The sequence below is a fragment of the Cucumis melo genome, chromosome 4 (assembly GCF_025177605.1).
Source record: "Cucumis melo cultivar AY chromosome 4, USDA_Cmelo_AY_1.0, whole genome shotgun sequence".
NCBI classification, from domain to species: Eukaryota; Viridiplantae; Streptophyta; class Magnoliopsida; order Cucurbitales; family Cucurbitaceae; genus Cucumis; species Cucumis melo.
The window spans coordinates 12,040,537-12,059,528 of NC_066860.1; the positions used below are offsets into that span (position 1 = coordinate 12,040,537).

Below are 18,992 nucleotides of genomic sequence, written 5' to 3' on the forward strand. Positions count from 1 at the left end.
TCAAGTTGCAAACCACAAGGGTGAGACTATTGGAAAGCTCATTGAGAGTTGTTTATTAGAATGGGGGATCGATAGAGTCTTTTCTATAATTGTTAATAATGCAAGTTCGAACGATGGGGCAATTTCATATATTCAGAAAAGATTTAGAAGTTGGAAAACCTTATCATTGGAAGGAGAACTGTTACACATGAGATGTTGTGCTCACGTAATTAACTTGATTGTAAATGAGGGATTGAAAGAAATGCATGATTCGATTGCTTCTGTTCGTAATGCTATACGATATGTTAGATTATCTCCTAAAAGATTAACAAAGTTTAAAACTTGTGTGGAGCAAGAGAAAATTGATTGCAAAGCTCTTGTTTGTTTCGATGTTCCAACAAGATGAAATTCCACATATCTTAGCTTGAGCATGCACTTGAATTTGAAAAAGCATTTAAATATTAAAAGAAGAAGAGTTGGATAATCAAGACTATTTTGCAGAAGATGAACATGGGAAGAAGAGGATTGGTCCACCAAGTAATTCTGATTGGAAGAATGTTGAAGTGTTTGTCATGTTTTTGAAGGTATTTTATAATGTCACTAATAAGATTAGTGGTTCCTTATATGTGACTGCCAATTCTTTCTTTCATGAGATGTGGGGGATTAATGATCTTTTAATTGGTTAGAGCAATGAACATAACTTTATTTTACGTAATATGACTATAAATATGAAGTCAAAATATGACAAGTATTGGAGGTCAATTGAGAAAATTAACAAGATTGTATTTTTTGCTGTGGTGCTTGACCCTCGATATAAATTGGACTATGTTGGCTTTTCTTTGGAAGTGTACATGATGATACCATGGTTAAAGTTCTTGTTGATGAGATTGAAACTTATTTGATGCGTTTGTATAATTGTTACAAATCACAAGTTGATGGTTTTGCATTTCGTAATGATTTGAGTGGTCAAGATGTTGTTTGTGAACAAGCAGAATCAAGTGATAGTTTGAGACTATTGAGTTCGGGAACTATGGTGGAAACTGATGCGAGTTGTAGAGTACTATCATGCTACAAGAGAAGAAGACAAAAATAAAATACTTTAGAACTGAGGAATGACGTTGATCAGTATCTATCTGACCCTTGTGAGGAGCTGTAACGACCCAACTTTTCAGACTAAGCTGAGGTTACAACTTACTGCTAAGACTCGACATTGAAACACATAAACTCATAAAAAGACCTGTTTATGATTCACTAAAAACATTCACTACATAAGAAAAGCAATTTCGGGCCCTATTTTAAATCGCTTTCCAAAAGTTCCAAAACATAATCCATGAAGTCATCAAAACAAAATAGAAGAACAATTGTTCTGACCATGACTCCATTTAATAATTAAAAAAATACAGAAATAACAAATACGTTCAGTGGAAGCATAAAAAACTAGACATGTCCATATGACCTTCACGCATCCTTTTTGCCTCTTGCCAGTCTGCCCCTCGTGTTACCTTTGCCTGGAAAAGTTAAAGAGTAAAGGGTGAGTATAAAAAATTATACCCAATAAGGGACCCACTACTGGGCCCGTCAGGATAATAACAGTTGGCTTCCTATTAAGGGATACCCTACATAAAACCGTTTAGTGGTTTCATAGAACGCACACATCAATCAGTCTAGTGATCCCGTCGGATTCATATATTAGCCTAGTGATTTCGTTGGATACATGTATCAGTCTAGTGATCCCGAAGGATACACATATCAGTCTAGTGATCTCGAAGGATGTGCATATCAGTTTGGGAATTCCGAAGGACACCATGCTTGCAAGGTACACTACCCAATAGATAAAGCTAACAATATCGTTCAACTAGCAGTTTAGTTTATAAGCTTAGTCAGTCAAACAGTTTAGGTTTAGTCAACAGTCTCATCTGTCACTATACATATATCCAAACCACATAATACTGTTACATTACTTAAATCCAGTCAACGAGTCAAATCATCACTTTGTAAGTTCACTTGACAATCACTTCGTCTTAGTCCAAACTCTAGCACAACTACAAGTATTCCATATTGTGCATAGGGTCCATATTATGCATAACGTCCATATTCAGTCTACAACATAGTCCATCAGCGAATACACAACCTACACATGAGGTTTCGAACCCTTAGTCCATCAACGACATAACTCAATAATATCCAACCCAACATAATTCAGCTATACATAACATCAAGATTTTCTTAATCCAGCGACCTCACCATTTCAGTTAACAGCACGATCCAACAATATAGCTATATTACATAAAACATCTAGGCATCTGTACACCATCAGCAGAACAACTCATTCACATATTTGTATGTATAAGTTATAACTAACAATCATGTCACCTTTAATCAGTCAAGAGTGCATACTAATGATGTTTTCTAAGCAACATGCATCAATCAATTCAGTACAGTCGCTATTGTATAACCTTCACATGAGTTACTACGTTTTTTGTCTCGGTTTGGGGTCCAGTAGTTAGAAATCCGTTACCTGAGATTTAACTACAATCCTTGTTCAAGTCAACATCCAAACGAATCAACCTAAACACGAACATAAGGATTTAAACGATGACAACCAAAATCCACATTTAAAACGCTCTAAAGCAACATCCACAGACTTACCCAAGTAGAGGAGAGTTGACTCCAAACTAAAATTGCTGTATAATCCAAGAATTCGAGCATCACCTCTTTAACACCTTCAAGGATCAAAACTTAACCCAACCAATAAGTCCAACGTTTTATTCCAACATTTATAATCAAATCAGCTATAGAAAACGTTAAGAACTCACTAAATCACCCTTACCAAAGACTCACCATGACTCAACATGGAGGGAAACGACTTAAGTGGTTCGATAAACAGGAAGATCGGCTTGGAAAAACGACTTGGCTTGGTTCGCGACTCGGCTCGACTCGGTTAAGCTGGCTTGGAGGAAACCAACATCGATAGCGAGCGACTCGACTTCAATCCGACGGATCTAGTGCATGGCTTGGGGTTCGTGGCAACGGACAAAGAGACGACAACCATGATGGCTAGCGGCTGCCATGCGAGGATTCGTCGTCGTTTGTCGCTGCGTTTGGGCAGAAACCACCGGCCGGAGTCGAAAAGAGAAGTTCCGGAGCGAAAGGGGGCGGTGCTGGTGCTCATCGACGAAGCTTGAACAGAGGAGATTGGGAACGAGCGGTAGTCGGACTTCGCGTGAGTGCGGCGGACGAAGGGGTGTGTGATCGTGGCGGCTTGTGTGGATAGCGAAAGAGAAGGAGAGATTGGAGGCAACGACGTTCGACTGAAGGCGTCGACTGAGGGTGAGGTCCGGTCGACGTGAAGAAGAAGAAGAAGAAATCGGGGGGGGGGGGGGTTTGCGTGTAACGACCCAACTTTTCGGACTAAGCTGAGGTCACTACCAAATACCAAAACTCGACCATTCAACATAAAATTTAAAACGGACCAGTTACGATTCATTAAAGCATTAGAAACCTTACAAAAGACAATTTCGGGCCCTATTTTAAATCAATAAAAAAAAAGTCACAAATAAAAACTCAAGTCACCAGTTCAAAATCACAAGTCAAATATTTTGACAAAATACATAGCGGAAGCGATAAGAAAACCAGACGCGTACATATGGCCTTCACGCGTCCTTCCTGCCTCTCGTCGGTCTGCCCCTCGCTGTGCCCTTACCTGAAAAGTTAAAGAAGAGAAAAGGGTGAGTATAAACATACCTAGTAAGGGACCCACTACCGAGCCCGTTAGGGGACAACAGTTAACTTTCTATTCGGGGGTATCCTACATAACAGTCTAGTGGTTCCGTAGAACGCACATATCAGTCTAGCGCTCCCAAAGGATGCACATATCAGTCTAGTGCTCCCGAAGGATGCACATATCAGTCTAGTGCTCCCGAAGGATGCACACATCAGTCTAGTGCTCCCGAAGGATGCACATATCAGTCTAGTGCTCCCGAAGGATGCACACATCAGTCTAGTGCTCCCGAAGGATGCACAGATCAGTCTAGTGCTCCCGTAGGATGCACACATCAGTCTAGTGCTCCCGAAGGATGCACATATCCGTAAGGCACACTACCCCATAGATGAAGCTAACCGTTACCCCTCAGTCCATACTAAACCGTCTACAACAGTCACACCCCAACGGCATTCATATTATAATTCCGCCATAGGCTTTGTCAGTCAGATAGTATAGGTTTAAACAACTACACCCTCAGTTGCTATACGCATCACCAATTCGCCCACCATTAGGGGAAAACCCTAGACCCAATCAACTAACCAACCAAAACCGGACTCACTGTCCTTCCCCGTCCAAACTCCATGATCAACATCCAGACCAATGATTACTACATACTGAACCGTAACTTCAAAGTCCATCAACATAAAATCTCAATCTACAATTAGCAGTCACAGTATCTTTACATCAGACAAAATATAATAACAGTGCTTAACAGTCAACATGCATACAGTTATTCAGTACAATCACTAACGTGTAATCCCCTGTGGATTACTACGTTTTCAGCCTGGATTCGGGGTCCAGTAGTAGGAAAACCCTTACCTGATACTCGGTTATGCCCCTCGATCGAATCCACGCTCAACGGATCAACCTAAACGAAAACACAAAGGTTTTAGTTGATGACTCTACTAGAAGTCGTTTTGAAAGGTCCGAAACGACACCCGTTGACTTACCCAAGGAAAGGAAAGCTATCTCCAAACAAGCCTACCGCGAGACCCGAGAACTCAAGCGTCAACTCTGTAGTACCTTAAAGGGAGAAAAGTAGGGCCATATCTTATTCCAATATCCAAACTCTAATCGGATGTAGCAACATTAGGGAATTCATCGAAAACAATCCTTACCGAAGACTCACCGTGACCCGGAGCGGAGGAAGGAAGGCTTAGGTGGCTTGGTGAAACAAGGAGCTCGGCTCGGCTTGAAGGCGTTCGGCTCGGCTCGGCTCGGCTCCACCTCGGCTCGGCCCAGCTTGGCCTCGGCTCACAGCTCGGCTTGTGGCTCGGCTCAACTCGGCTCGCGGCTCGGCTCAGTGCGGCTCGCGGCTCGGCTCACTCGGCTCGCGGCTCGGCTCACTCGGCTCGCTCGGCTGGGCTCACTCGGCTCCAGCCCGCGGCTTGCTCGAATCGGATCTGTGGCTCGGGTCTGGTTTTTGCTCCACCTGACAACGCTCGAGTGAGAGACGTCGACGGCGGACGTGGGTGGCTCTCCTCGGCGTTTAGGGCTGCGTCGGGAACACAGACTGAAGTGGAGCCGTCGACGGTGACAGAGACGGAGGAAGAGGGAGAGCTATCGGCTGCCGGTGGTTGGAAGCGAATCAGAAATGGATGGCTACGGCGGACGAGCGTCTGCGGTCGTCGGTGAGGAACTATAAAGAAGAAGAAGAAGAAGAAGAAGAAGAAGAAGAAGAAGAAGAAGGAGAAGAAGGCCGCCGGAAAGAAAAAAAAATGGAGAAGAAAACGTGAGGGGGGTGTGCGGCGGCGCAAGGAAGAAAGCGAAATGGATGGGCGCGCGCGAGGGTTTCCTTCTTCTCTTTTTTTTTTTTTTTTTTTAAAAAAAATATCTATATCTATATCTATATATATATATATATGTATATGTATTAGGTTAAGGAATTTTTAATAATCATTTTTAAAATAATAATAATAATAAATAAAATATTATTAAATGTGTATATATATATATTAATTTTTAATAATTCTAATTAATAATAATAATATACCAAATATTATTATATATATATATATATGTATTAACCTTTATCTAATTAATTAATAATAATAATAAGATTAATAAAAAAATCAATAAGAGAAAATATTAATATTAATTTATATATATGTAAAGATTATAATAACAATAAGAATAATAATATAGTTTCTATTATATTATTATCATACAAAATTACAACCATAAATTCCCGAATTTCAAAATAAATCCTAAATTTAAAATTTCCAAAAATTAAATAAGACGGTAAAAGTTTACTTCGAAAGTTTGGGGCGTTATATTGCGGCACGCGAGAGAGAAGAGAAAAAAGAAATTTAGGTTAAAAAAATTTAAATTTTAAAAACAATATATATATATATATATAAATAATAATATAATAATAATAATATTAATAATAATATAATAATAAAATTTATATTATATTATTATATTATTTTATACTATATCATATTATTAAAACTTTATACCCTTCTTTTTCTTTTCTCTTCTAACCTAATTAATTTTAACACCCAAAATTTTTTAAATCCTAAAAAACTAGTATAAATCGTTGAAATTACCTCAAAATTTTGGGGCGTTACAGAAGCTAAACGATCAGTTTGATGTTCTTACTTGGTCGAAATTAAACGAGGTTAAATACCGAATTCTATCAAGAATTGCTCAAGATATTTTTGCCGTTCCAATGTCTACTGTGACTTCTGGATCTGCATTTAGTACTGGAGGAAGGATTCTGGATTATTTTAAGAGTTCTTTATCACCTAAAACAGTGGAAGCTTTGATTTGTACACAAAATTGGGTTCGTGGCCAAACAACCTTATTGGATCTTTGTCTAGAGCTTGAAGAAATAGAGATTTATGAAAAATTTGAGAATGGTAAGTGTTGTCTTCAACTTTTATTTTTATTGAACATTGTATTCTTATATAGTTATATGACACACTTTTAATTTTATTTTGTGTTTTTAGGTAATATCAACTCTTCCGTCACATCACAAATATGATCTAAACATCATCTATGTGTTGATAATTTTTATGGTAAGGTGAATACTCGTATTTTCTTCATTTCGTTTATTTTATATATTTAAACTACTTAATTGGTATGTTTTTTGAATTTTTAGGACAAATTTGAATGCTTGGGATGCTTATTGGAACTTTAGAAATTTATATTTGGCTTCTCAACTAATGTTTAAGAACTTTCTTCTTATTATTAAAATTGTATTTCATGAACATTTATGGGTATGTTTGGATTTATGGATGTTTAAGAACTTTGAATTTAGGATAAATGTTCGGATTTATGTATGTTCATGAATTTTGAATTTATGTATGTTTGTAACTCTCGAAACTTTGAATTTATGTATTTATGGAACTTTGAATGTATGTATGTTTGATATTTGAATGTATAATGATTTTGAACATTTTTTTAAAAAGAACAATATTCAACTTTACAAAAATTAAAATTTAGAAACGAAAAAAAAAGCAATACAACCCGATAACCCAACCCAACCCAAACCATTTTTTACGGGTTGGATTGAAAACTAAATTTAGGTTACCTACCCAACCAACCCGAAAATATGGGTTGGGTTGAGAATGTCTCTCAACGGAACCGAACCCGATTACACCCCTAATAGGTTAGATATTAAACCAATTGTGTCAATTATATTAAACGATTGTTTTACAACATCTTAGCAATAATATTATATAATTTAAACGATCTTGTAGTTAATCTCAAATGATTAAATATAAAAGTTTAAGAAGTTTAAATAGAGAAGTGCTGAAAAGTTCTTATACATTGATTGAAACGTTATTACATGTAAATGTTATCTGCCTTCCTCGAACGAACTTTCCATTGTATGTAAATGTTAAAGAACATGTAAAATAGACATTCATAAAATAAAAATGTTCATTCAGAATGTATTTATAATTTCCACCATCCAAAAATCGTACAACCATTTGATTAAAGAACACCGAAGTTTTGGAGCTCTTGTCTACCAATTTTGCAATGAATCTTGACCATGCAAAAATCATCTAACCAATTTGTTCAAAAACAGTGGAGTTCGTGGAGCTCTTGTCTACCAGTTTTGAAATAAGTCTTGCAGATTGAAGCCGTGATCTGTTATGAACCCAACTTTCCATTTCTCCTGGCAAGATCTGGAAGTTTCAGACTGTATGAGATATATAAGAACTTACCATCATCTTTTCAAGATAATTACGGGATCACCACCATAGTTTGGGTGAAGAAGAGGACGCTAATGTTAAGGAACTTGTAAAACTACATGTGCTTTACATGTAAATGTTATCTACTTTTTACAGAAGCTTCAGAGTCGACTTACTTGACATGTAAGAGCTTGCCATATTTTTCATAAAAATATCTTCGGAATCACCATCACGGTTTCTAGACAACCGAAAATAAAGGAGAAGCATATTCTCTCCTTAAGGAAGTTAGTAAGAGCATACCATAGTCTTTTATGGAGATTTTCTAAAGTAACTTGCACGTTTTCCCTTTTTTTTTGGGACCTTGTTGTTCTTTGTCCAAAAAGCAGCACCTTGAATCTCAACATTTTGAACCTCATTTTGTGGGAATGATGAAAAGTTTAAGAGAAAAAGTTTGGAAACCTTAAAATATAATGGTTTGTGAGAAGGGGTTTTAAAGGAAGATGAAGAGACGAAAAAGGAAGAGATTTTTTTTTTTACGTTATACTCGTCGATAGGTTGATAAATACATATCTACCTTTTTCACCCACAAACCTTAAACTCTACACATATACACCACGTGGCCTTAATTCCTTTAATATTATAATTGAAATCACTTTCACTAAGTACATGATAAGAGTAAACGATCGATTAACGTCATACAATAATCTAGACTTGACTGTAATCCAAATAATATCTAATTTGAATGTAAACGATCGTGTTGTTAAACCTACACGATCGTACTAGTAAATCGAAACAATCAAGTAATATATGTTAAACGAACATGTTGTCAAATTAAATGATGTTTAGCTATGTCTAGACGATCTTGTCATTGCATATGAACTATAAACCATTAGGGTGTAACTCATAAATAATCACCTAGTATTCTATAAACGATCGTTTATGTAAGTAAACGATTTTGATAATAAAATCCAAATGATCTTCAAACAACATGTAAATGAACTCTTCTTTTTGCAGAAGGTGTTCCAAATGAAGATGATGGGATGAAAATGGAAAAGTTTTTTTTTTCTATTGTACTTGTTGACAGCTTAATAAATGCGAATTGATTATTTACACACGCGTATTTACCTTTTTCACCCACAAACCCTAGAATCTACATATGGTCCCCACTTTGACTTAACCCTTTCTATGTTTTACTTCATGGTAATATATGTTAAACGATAGTGTAGTTATGCCAAACAATCTTTGGGTACGTGTAAACGATCTAGTCATTACATATAAACTATAAACGATTAAGTTGTTAGTCATAAACGATCATGTAGTGTTGTATAAACGATGGTTTATGCATGTAACCAATTTGTTAATAAAATAAAAATGATCTTGAAAATAACATGTAAACGACACGGGTATTGACCTTATTCCCTTACAAACCATCGTTTATACTTATTGTTTAACATATATTAAACGATGTCGTAATTAAACGATTACATGTAAACGATTATCTACAACATGTAAATGATTATGTCGTTATCGGAAACGATCACACGTTAAAGTTAAAATGATATTTGAATAGGTCTAAATGATATTTATAATTAAATTTAAACGATTATTCAATAACCTTTGAACGATTGGTCTGTTAGTCATAAACGATCATGGTGATCCATAAATGATTGTTTATGCAAGTAAACGATCTGATAATAAAATCCAAACGTTATAAATGAATGTTTATATTCTTTATTTTACACAAGCCACGTGCTTCTATTTAACAAGTGTAATATAGAGAAATATTCAAACATGTACAATTCCTTGAGTTGTTGAATTTCACTCTTCATCTCCTTCGACTCCTCGATTGACCTCAATCTTGTCTTCATCGACCATGGAATCAAGAGTAAGATTGTCAAGTCTCAGAAACTCGTATTTATTTTGGAACAACTTATATTCTTTGTTCTTACTCTCAATCTCCTTCTTCATCTTTACTTCTTTAGTTACCAAAACTTCCTTTGATTTTGTACCGACCACAACAAGAAATTGTACAGTCATGTTAACCCATAACAGTGGCCTTAGTTAAAATGATTGTATACCTTTTTTGATGGGTTACAAACTTCCAGATAGAGATCAAAATTTGGAGTTGGTGGTTTCAAGATGAAGTAGGTAAGAGCCTACTATGGTCTTTATAGGCATTTTCATAATCACCATCACAGTTTGCTATGTCAAATATACCATCAATTCCTTTCCATCTACATCTTGCAAGCTTGTTTCTTCTTTTCGATCTTATTGTTCTTAGTTGAGATAGCAGCATCTTAAAACATAGTTTATGTAAGAAAAATGTTCAAGAGGAAAACATTGGAAACCCTAAACCTAATGGTTTGAAAGCACGGGTTTATAAAGAATATGAAGGATCCGAAAATGAAAAATAAATGCTAAATGTGTATTGACCTTTTTTCATCTACATGCCCTAAACACTGCACATGGTAACCACGTGGCTTTAATACCCTAATTTTATACCTGAAATCACATTCATTAAGTACATAAGATTAAACGATCGAGTAGTTATGTCAAAGGATCTTAAATGAGAATTAATTGATTATTTACAACACACAAACTTTTCCCATGGCCTCCACGTGGCTTTAGACGACTGTGCTGTTTATAATTCATATCGTTGCTACGATAGACGTAAACGATCTCGTAGTTAATCCAAAACTATTAAATTTAAAAAATAGAAAATAGATAAATGTTTTAAATAAAGGCTAATAAATGCGAATTGTTTAAGTACAACACGAAACCAAACTCTTCACATGGTCTCCATATGGCTTTAATCTTATAAGTTAAATGACTTTTTCTAACTGCACGATAAAGGTAAACAATTGATTAAGAACATGCAATAATCTAGACTTTACTGTCATCTAAATGGTGTTCTATAAGCGAATGTAAACCTACTTGATCCTGCTAGTAAATGTTAACGATGCTTCTATACGTTTTACATGGTGGAACTATTTGTTAAACGAACCTGTATTTATGTTAAAAACGATGTTTGAGTAGGTTTAAAAGATGTTATCATTACGCATAAACGATCATGTGGTATTCTATAAACAAATGTTTATACAAGTAAACAATCTGATAATAAAATCCAAACGTTCTAAATGAATATCACTACAAGAAATTTGGCCTTTAATGTCGGTTGGCAACCGACATCTTTGAGAGCGTTATTAAAGGCCTTTAATGTCGGTTAGGCTTTAATGTCGGTTTATAACCGACATTAAAGGCCTCTTTAATGTTGGTTAAAAACTGACATTAAAGACCTTCAATGTCAGTTATAAACCGACATTAAAAATATCTTTAATGTCGTTTTTAAACCGACATTAAAGATGCGTTTCATGTCATTTCTAGACCGACATTAAAGGCCTCCTTAATGTCAGTTTAAAAATGACATTTTGGCCTTGTTCTGGGCCCATTTTTTCAATTTTATTTTTATTAAATTGTTTCATTAATGTCCAAACCGACATTGAGTCCATGTAGATAAAAATTTTCCTCACTCCAACAAATCAATAAAATTAAATTATTTTAGAAACTATAATATTTGTCTTTTACATTTGTATACACAAAATGGAATCTTAATATTATATTTATATACACATTCTACACAATACATGAAACAAGATCCTAATACAAGACTTTAACAAGAAATTCTAAACGTCTTCTCAGTTTTCAACCTTCAACAATAGTCTGGCTATCTACACAATAATTTGACTACTGAAATATCAAAATAAACCATTTAATTTGACTACTGAAACATTCAAAAATTTCTTCACAACAATTAAAAGAACATTGAAATTGACTCAAATAAGAGAAGCTAACACTATTAAGGATGAACATCTTCACAAAAAAATAGTTAAACCCAATATATGAAAGGGTAACTACCCTCTGTTCAAGCATTAGTCTTATGAGTTTTTGATGAAAACGCCTTTCTCAAAAGCTTCCTTTGTACTATTTGTACGTTAGTCATCAAAATAAGCTACATCAAAATACTAAATTAAGTAGCCTACTGAAAAAGTTTCACATATATTTCTAATAGAACAGATGCTATAAAAATCAACAGAATACTACCTCATCATTTTCAATTCTCAATCAAAAACTCCAATTCGTCATTATTTTTTTTTTTTATGAATATCGCATTAATTCCCAAAGGCATGCTTTATTTGGTTCTTTCCATCAGCCAACATTTGGTTATTAACTTTCATGTTGAAGCTATTAACTTATCAAGCATAAAAGCATGTTTCTTTCAAAATAAAATCCAATGTCATAACAAAGTTCCATAAAATCAAACGCACCATCGAAGGGAGCAGTTACTTCAATACCCATATGAAAAAAGAAAAAAGACGTTTGAGTAAGAAGTAAAAAAGAAAGCTACATTCTTCATATATACGATTCTACTAGATTTTCTTGTGAGGGTAGACACATCATATATAATATCGGAATGCTCAAAGAACACTATTGTACAAAAAGGAAAAAGTACAGAATCTACAAAACAGATCCATTCAAGTAAGCAATCAAGAAAAAGGCAATCTTACAAACCTTGTTGCGGTTGAGCATGATACCCTTATCCATTGCCTTCATTGCAAAGTATTGATCAATCCCACACAGTTCTACAAAATTCACACTACAGCCAATAATGTAAATATTTGTGCTTAATGCTGATACAAAGATTTATTCGATAAATTAACATTGATTCATTCTGAACAGAACCAATAAATATGGGGGAAAAACAAACTTCTAGTATCACCAAACCCCAAAGCCTTCACTGACTTGAAATGTTCCAATCCTATCTTATTTTCGCTGTCCAAAATCTGTACCACAGAAGAAGATAGCATCAATTTTTACTAAACTGACAATGGCATAAATTCAAGAAAAGATTACACAACGAGCCGACTATAATGTAAAAAATTAAATCCCATCCTCTTTAAGCTTTAATAGAAGAGATCTTGCATACAAGGATGCATACCTGTTCAAAACCGACCAACTTCAGTAATCAATACTAAAATAATCGTATTTACAAAGAATTCCGGTGTGAATTTATTTACCAACATATCACAATTCCTAATGAAGTATGAAAGTTTTTTGGTAAGACTATAAATTGGCACACTCTAACCAGCAAATAGAATGTCTGGTTTAATTTACCTTCTTAATTTTTTGATTATGAAGACAGGTGCATTAGGGACATCTATGGCAACGGAGCAAAAACATTCCACTATGGAGAATGAGAATGAAACATTGTCTACATTACCTAATTACTATTGTATTCGTTAAAGATTTCCTAAAGTACAATAGGCTACCTTCTTTTTGTTTGTTCTATCCGACAAGAAATAGCTAGCTCAATATTTGCATAACTTAGCCACTAATATACATAGAGAATTTTTTTTTTTTTGAAATTGAAGTTAATGAGGAGGTTCGAGCATACCAGAAATTAGAGCCATCTGCTTGAAGTTCGAAAGCAAAGAGAGTTCCTAATGCTACTACTCTCTTCACTGCAGGATCTGACGAAATCTCATAAACCAAATTGTCATCTCATAACTATAAGCGTTGAAAAAACAAATGCAATCCTGCACATTAACCATACAGTGTTGATCAAAGCTTAGTGGATGCCAAAAAATTGTAAGAGCAAAGCTTATTTCAGTGTTGATCAGATAGTGAAGGAAACACAAGCAGATCATAATGCAATCCTGCACATTAACCATACAGAAGTACGCTGATAAATTTTGATTGAGAACTACTAAAACTAATTGACAATGTATTAGAGTGCTGCCTCACGAAAAACACAAATAACCAAAATAAGCTGTCATAAGATTATGATCGTCTCGTAGACAAATGATAACAAAGAGATATTGTAGCTAATGATACAACCCTTGCAGTAATTACCTTAGAGTCACCAATAAAGGATTCAAATATAGAGTTTGAAGCTAATGTAGCAGATAACGAATAATTCCACCAGTCATCAGCTTTGCGAAGTAGGCTATATCTGGCATACAATGAAGTAGCTCCGCAGCCGTCTGTAAGGAACCCATAGATTGAATTACCCCTTTTCATGTTCTTAGTTCCAATGAGATAATGAAATTTTGTTATGATGAATGGCTACGTACCTCAGTACCCAAGCGCCAAGAACCAGTAAAAACCTCATAAAAATGACAAAAATCTTTTTATCTTGGCATTCTTTCACAAGTACTCGTTGGAAGAGAGGATCCACCATATGCATTCCTTTAGCACCTTGTATTACTGTATAACAATTCTCAGGTTAGATGATAAAATAACTAGTTAAAGGAATTGCATTCGTTGTTACTTAAGCTATGACTTAAGAGTATGCAACCAAAGTCATAAACACTCCAGATTTCAAAATTCTTTCCCATAAGAGGTACAAAAATTAATTATAATTTTTCCCATCTGAATTAGCCTTAAAATAATTGGAATCAAATGACAATAAGCGCTGCACTTGAAGAATTAACATTCTCAAAAGAAAAATGGAAAGGACTCCACAGGTTCGGTGAAATTTACCCTCTACCCATATTACCTCTCCTCCACAAAATAAGCAAGTACAACCGGTTGATTGTGACATTCTCCATCTCATGGATTAGTAGTCTTATAGGATACTGTCACTCATTCCTCTAATTTTTTTTAATGAGAACCCCGAATGAAATGACATTCTCAAAATGAGACAAAGGAAAAGATTTATGATAGTAATTATCTTGGTTATCTGGTTCCATAATTAGTGCTCCAAGTAATGACTTGAACTTTGAAGAATATGATAATTGTTGAGACAAATATGCTGAATAGATTTCAGCCAAAATCTAAACGGTTACTTTTCTCATCAAATACCTCATCACGTGAATCGAAAACTGACAGAAATAACATTACTTTAATAATATAAAAACAATAATGGACAAGAATTACATTCACTTACAAACATTCTCAAGTCTCAAGCTCTTCGGTTGCAATCCAACTGGCAAGGAAAGATACCATTTGCCTCCGTGTATATAGACTGTAGGAGGATCCAATAAAACACCTCTTCCAGAATACCTGTTATGATTATGAGAAAAATGATATTAACATGTACCGAAGGATCTTTATTACTATCCTCTTTCAAGCATAAACTATTATCCTTCATTAAATTTAATAATAAAACTACAAGTCATAGGCTAAAAAAAAGCATGAAAAGAGACTGAAAGCGAAGAGGCTTTCATGCAATAAGAATTACAAGGTACTTGTTTTTCTTAAGCTAAAAGAACTAAATGACTAGTTACATCAACAATGTTGGAAAGCCTACAAGCGACATTAAAGTTTTTTGCCCCGATTTCATAGATCGGAAGAAAATCAAATCAAAATACTGTTTGCTACTAATAATTTTGATTTTTGATCAAATCAAGTGTAGTAAAAATACATAGCAAATAATTAACCAACGATCACAACAATAGCTCAAAACGCCACAAACCCAGGTGCATTAATATATATATATATAGACCCTTTAAAGCAGCTATCTAGTTTTTTGAGATCATTGATTGATATAAAATTTTTCTACAAATACTAATAGAATTTAAACATTTCCAGTTCCATGGTTTCCATTATGGATGAGTTATGTTTGGCAGCAAATCACTAATGGATGTTAGGTCATATTATTTCTAGGTGGTAGAACCCAAGAAAATTTACGTTCAAAATAGATACTATTAGAGAAAATTCAACGGTAACCAATCTTATAAACTCTGATCTTAGAATAAATGTCCAAACGAAAATACTTGCTCTTTGATTTCAATTTCTTTCTTCCATTATAGTTAATGATAAGTTTCTTCTTCAAAAATTAAACTAAAGCAAACATTTTGAAACTCTTTGAAAAGAGTTGAACAGCTATCATCCCATGAATGAAATGAACCAAGAAATTTACATTAGCAAAGGAATTCAGACCCCTCGAAAAACATTGGTTTCCTTTTGTAAAACCATTCGCAACAAGGAAACATTGAATAAAATTAATTTAAACTAAGTCGAAAAATACTAGATTAGAAGCAAGGCATCATGGGAGATTAACCATTACAAGAAATAAATTTCCAGATGGAAATACTGCAATTATAAACCAATAAGCAAAATATTAAATATTAAACTCAACCTCTACATCTTTTTTAATATCAGCCCATTTAATAGAAAAATATTAAATAACCAACTAACAAGCTAAAATATCAAACAATCTGACTAGTGAACTATTATCAACAACCAACGACCCAAAAGAAAAACCAATTTCATCATTCAGTCATTTCATCAAACATGTTGTGGGCATTAAGAAATAAAATAAACACAATAAACTATGGTTAAATGAAAAGGTTGGTCTCGATATCAACTGTTGACTGGTTGAAATCGAGAATAACAATGAGAAATGAAATTAAAAGAAAAAAGAATGAAAAAGAGTGGGGTTGAGTAGGAAGACCAAAAGACCTCCAATTGAGAAAATAGAAGTTTCTGATGGTCTTGTTGAATGCTCCCAGCATCCATTGATGGGCAATTAGTAAAGTAAAAGACATTGATAATCGTAGCAAATGCAAACCACACTTGTAGTTGGTGCGTTTAATTAATTCAAGAGTTGAAAAGAAGCGTAGGGTTTAGTAGCGGTTGTGAGCTTGAGTGTGTCTGTCTTAAGAAACTATTTAAACAAAGGTTGAGGAACTAAGAGAGGTTGAGGTAAATCGAAAGAAAGAAGAGTGACCCAAATTAAACTTACCTGATGGTGGTGGCGAGCACAACGACAAATCGAAGAAAAAACTAGTCCAAAGGAATATTCGACGACGACTAGTCATGAGCTGGGCACGAGGAATGACGATGGTGGTGACGGCGGAGGCTGTTCGAAGAATGGAAGGAAGAAAGTGAGATGAGATTGAAAAGAGAAGAAAGAAATTGAAAGTTTGGAAGAAATCGTGTGGCATGAGGAAGGGTAAAGTAAGAAAGAGAAATCGTGTGGTTTAAAACCGACATTAAACATTCACTTTTTGAAAACCGACATTAAAGCTCCATTTTCATTTTTTCCAACCGACATTAAACATTCACTTTTTGAAAACCGACATTAAAGCTCCATTTTCATTTTTTCCAACCGACATTAAAGGCTAGATTTCTTCTAGTGAATGTTTATACAATTTTTTTAAAACCATGTAAACGATCGTATTTTTAGAGTTGTATGATCGATGCTAATAAATATAGATGATCTTTTTATTCCTTTTACGTAATGGAATTATTTGTTAAACGATCGTGCATTTATGTTGAAACCAAATTTGAGTAGGTTTAAACAATTTTTTATTAAATTTAAACGATCATTACATAACGTGTGAACGATTGGTCTGTTAATCATAAACGATGATATTGTATTCTATAAACTAATGTCTATACAATTAAACGATTTGATCTAAATGGATGTTTATATTTTTTATTATACACGATTGTTTTATAATATGTTGCAACATGTTACTGTTTAACAAGTGTAACACAGAGAAATATCCAAACAGTGTATAATTTCTTGAGTGTTTGAATCTCACTCTCCACCTTCCCAGCCTTATAGTTGTCTCCTATTTTGATTTTGGGTATCCAGGACTGAATTTTCTATTCAGTTTGTCCGGGTGGAGTCATGCACCAAACACCGAGGATATCTTACTTTTTGAATCCGCTCTTCCAATTTTAGGCTGGAAGAGTGTTCAAATCTAGGAAGTTGTTAAGAGCATACCATGGTCTTTTACAGACATTTTCTGAAGCACCTTACTCATTGTTTCCTTTTTCTTCTTGATCTCATCGTTTTTTGTCCAAATAGCAGCATGTAATGCTTTTTAATGAATAAGGAAATGTTTGACAGGAAGTTTGAGAGAAAAATTTTGAACCGAAAAGTTGTGAAACTTAAGATCTAATGATTTGTGAGAAGTGTTTTAAAGGAAGATGAAGATGAAGGGATGGAAAAGGAAGCCTCTTCTTGCATTGTACTCGCTGACAGGTTAAAAAATACAAAGTGATTATTGACAACACGCATTGTAACAAATTTTACCTACAAACCCTAAAACTCTACACGTGGTCGCAATGTGGCCATATACACTAATTTTATAAATAAAATCACATTTTTTAATTACACGATAGGTGTAAACGATCGATTAAGATCTTGCAATAATCTAGATGGTACTGTAATCAAAACGAGATCTTATTTAAATGCAAACGATCGTTTTGTTAAACCTATACAATCATGCTATTTTATCTAAACAATCCGGTTATATGTTTTTCGTGATGGCAATATATGCTAAAGGATCGTGTACTTATTTCAAGCGATATTTGAGTACATCTAAACTATCTTGTTACTACAAATAAACTATAAATGATTAGGTTGTTAGTCATAAACGATCTTGTAGTACTCTATAAACAATCGTTTATGTGACTAAACGATTTGATAATAAACCCAGAAAATCTTCAAAGCATAATCAATCTTCAAAATTACAAATTTGATCTAGCGACCGATTAATAACAACAAAACGATAAAGTTAATTATTTTAAATGATCTTTTTCCACATTCAAGAAATAATGTTAATTTTTTAAATAACCATTTGACGAAATCTAATCGTTAATGTTGATCGTTTTATAACATCTAAGCTATGATTTTATACAATTTAAATGATCTCGTAGTTAATGCAAAATGATTAAATGTAAATGTTTAACAAGTATAAAATAGAGAAGTTCTGAAAAGTTCTTATACACTGATTGTAAACGTTTTTACATGTAAATGTTATGTACCTTCCTCAAACCAACTTTCCATTTGTATATAAATGTTACAGAACAAAATGTGTGCATACATCGCACCATCCAAGAAAGTTTACTTGTTATTTGTCAAACTCACATTCCACTTTCAATCTATTTCCATTTGGATTTGGAAGCTTGTAACCCATTGAGAAAGGCTATTCAGTCATTTCGACTAGGACCAACGTTTTCTGGAGAAGAAAGAGGATTCAGGCACAGGAAGTACGTATGTAAGAGCTTATCGTAGTCTTTTATAGACTTTTTTTAACCTACTCTCCATTCCTTTCCAGCATCTTGCATGCTTTTTCCATCTTCTTTTTGAT

General features: G+C 34.3%; 1 long non-coding RNA gene across 2 annotated transcripts; it reads right to left on the reverse strand.

Moving 5' to 3' along the window:
- Positions 1-1,248: 1,248 nt before the first annotated feature.
- LOC127148789 (uncharacterized) lies at positions 1,249-2,966 on the reverse strand. Of its 2 annotated transcripts, none has more exons than XR_007819891.1 (2): positions 2,629-2,966; positions 1,249-1,487 (listed from the first exon to the last, which is right to left on the reverse strand). It is a non-coding gene; the product is annotated as an uncharacterized LOC127148789 (long non-coding RNA). The 2 variants fall into 2 exon arrangements; XR_007819892.1 differs by lacking the exon at positions 2,629-2,966 and adding an exon at positions 2,224-2,621.
- Positions 2,967-18,992: the final 16,026 nt, after the last annotated feature.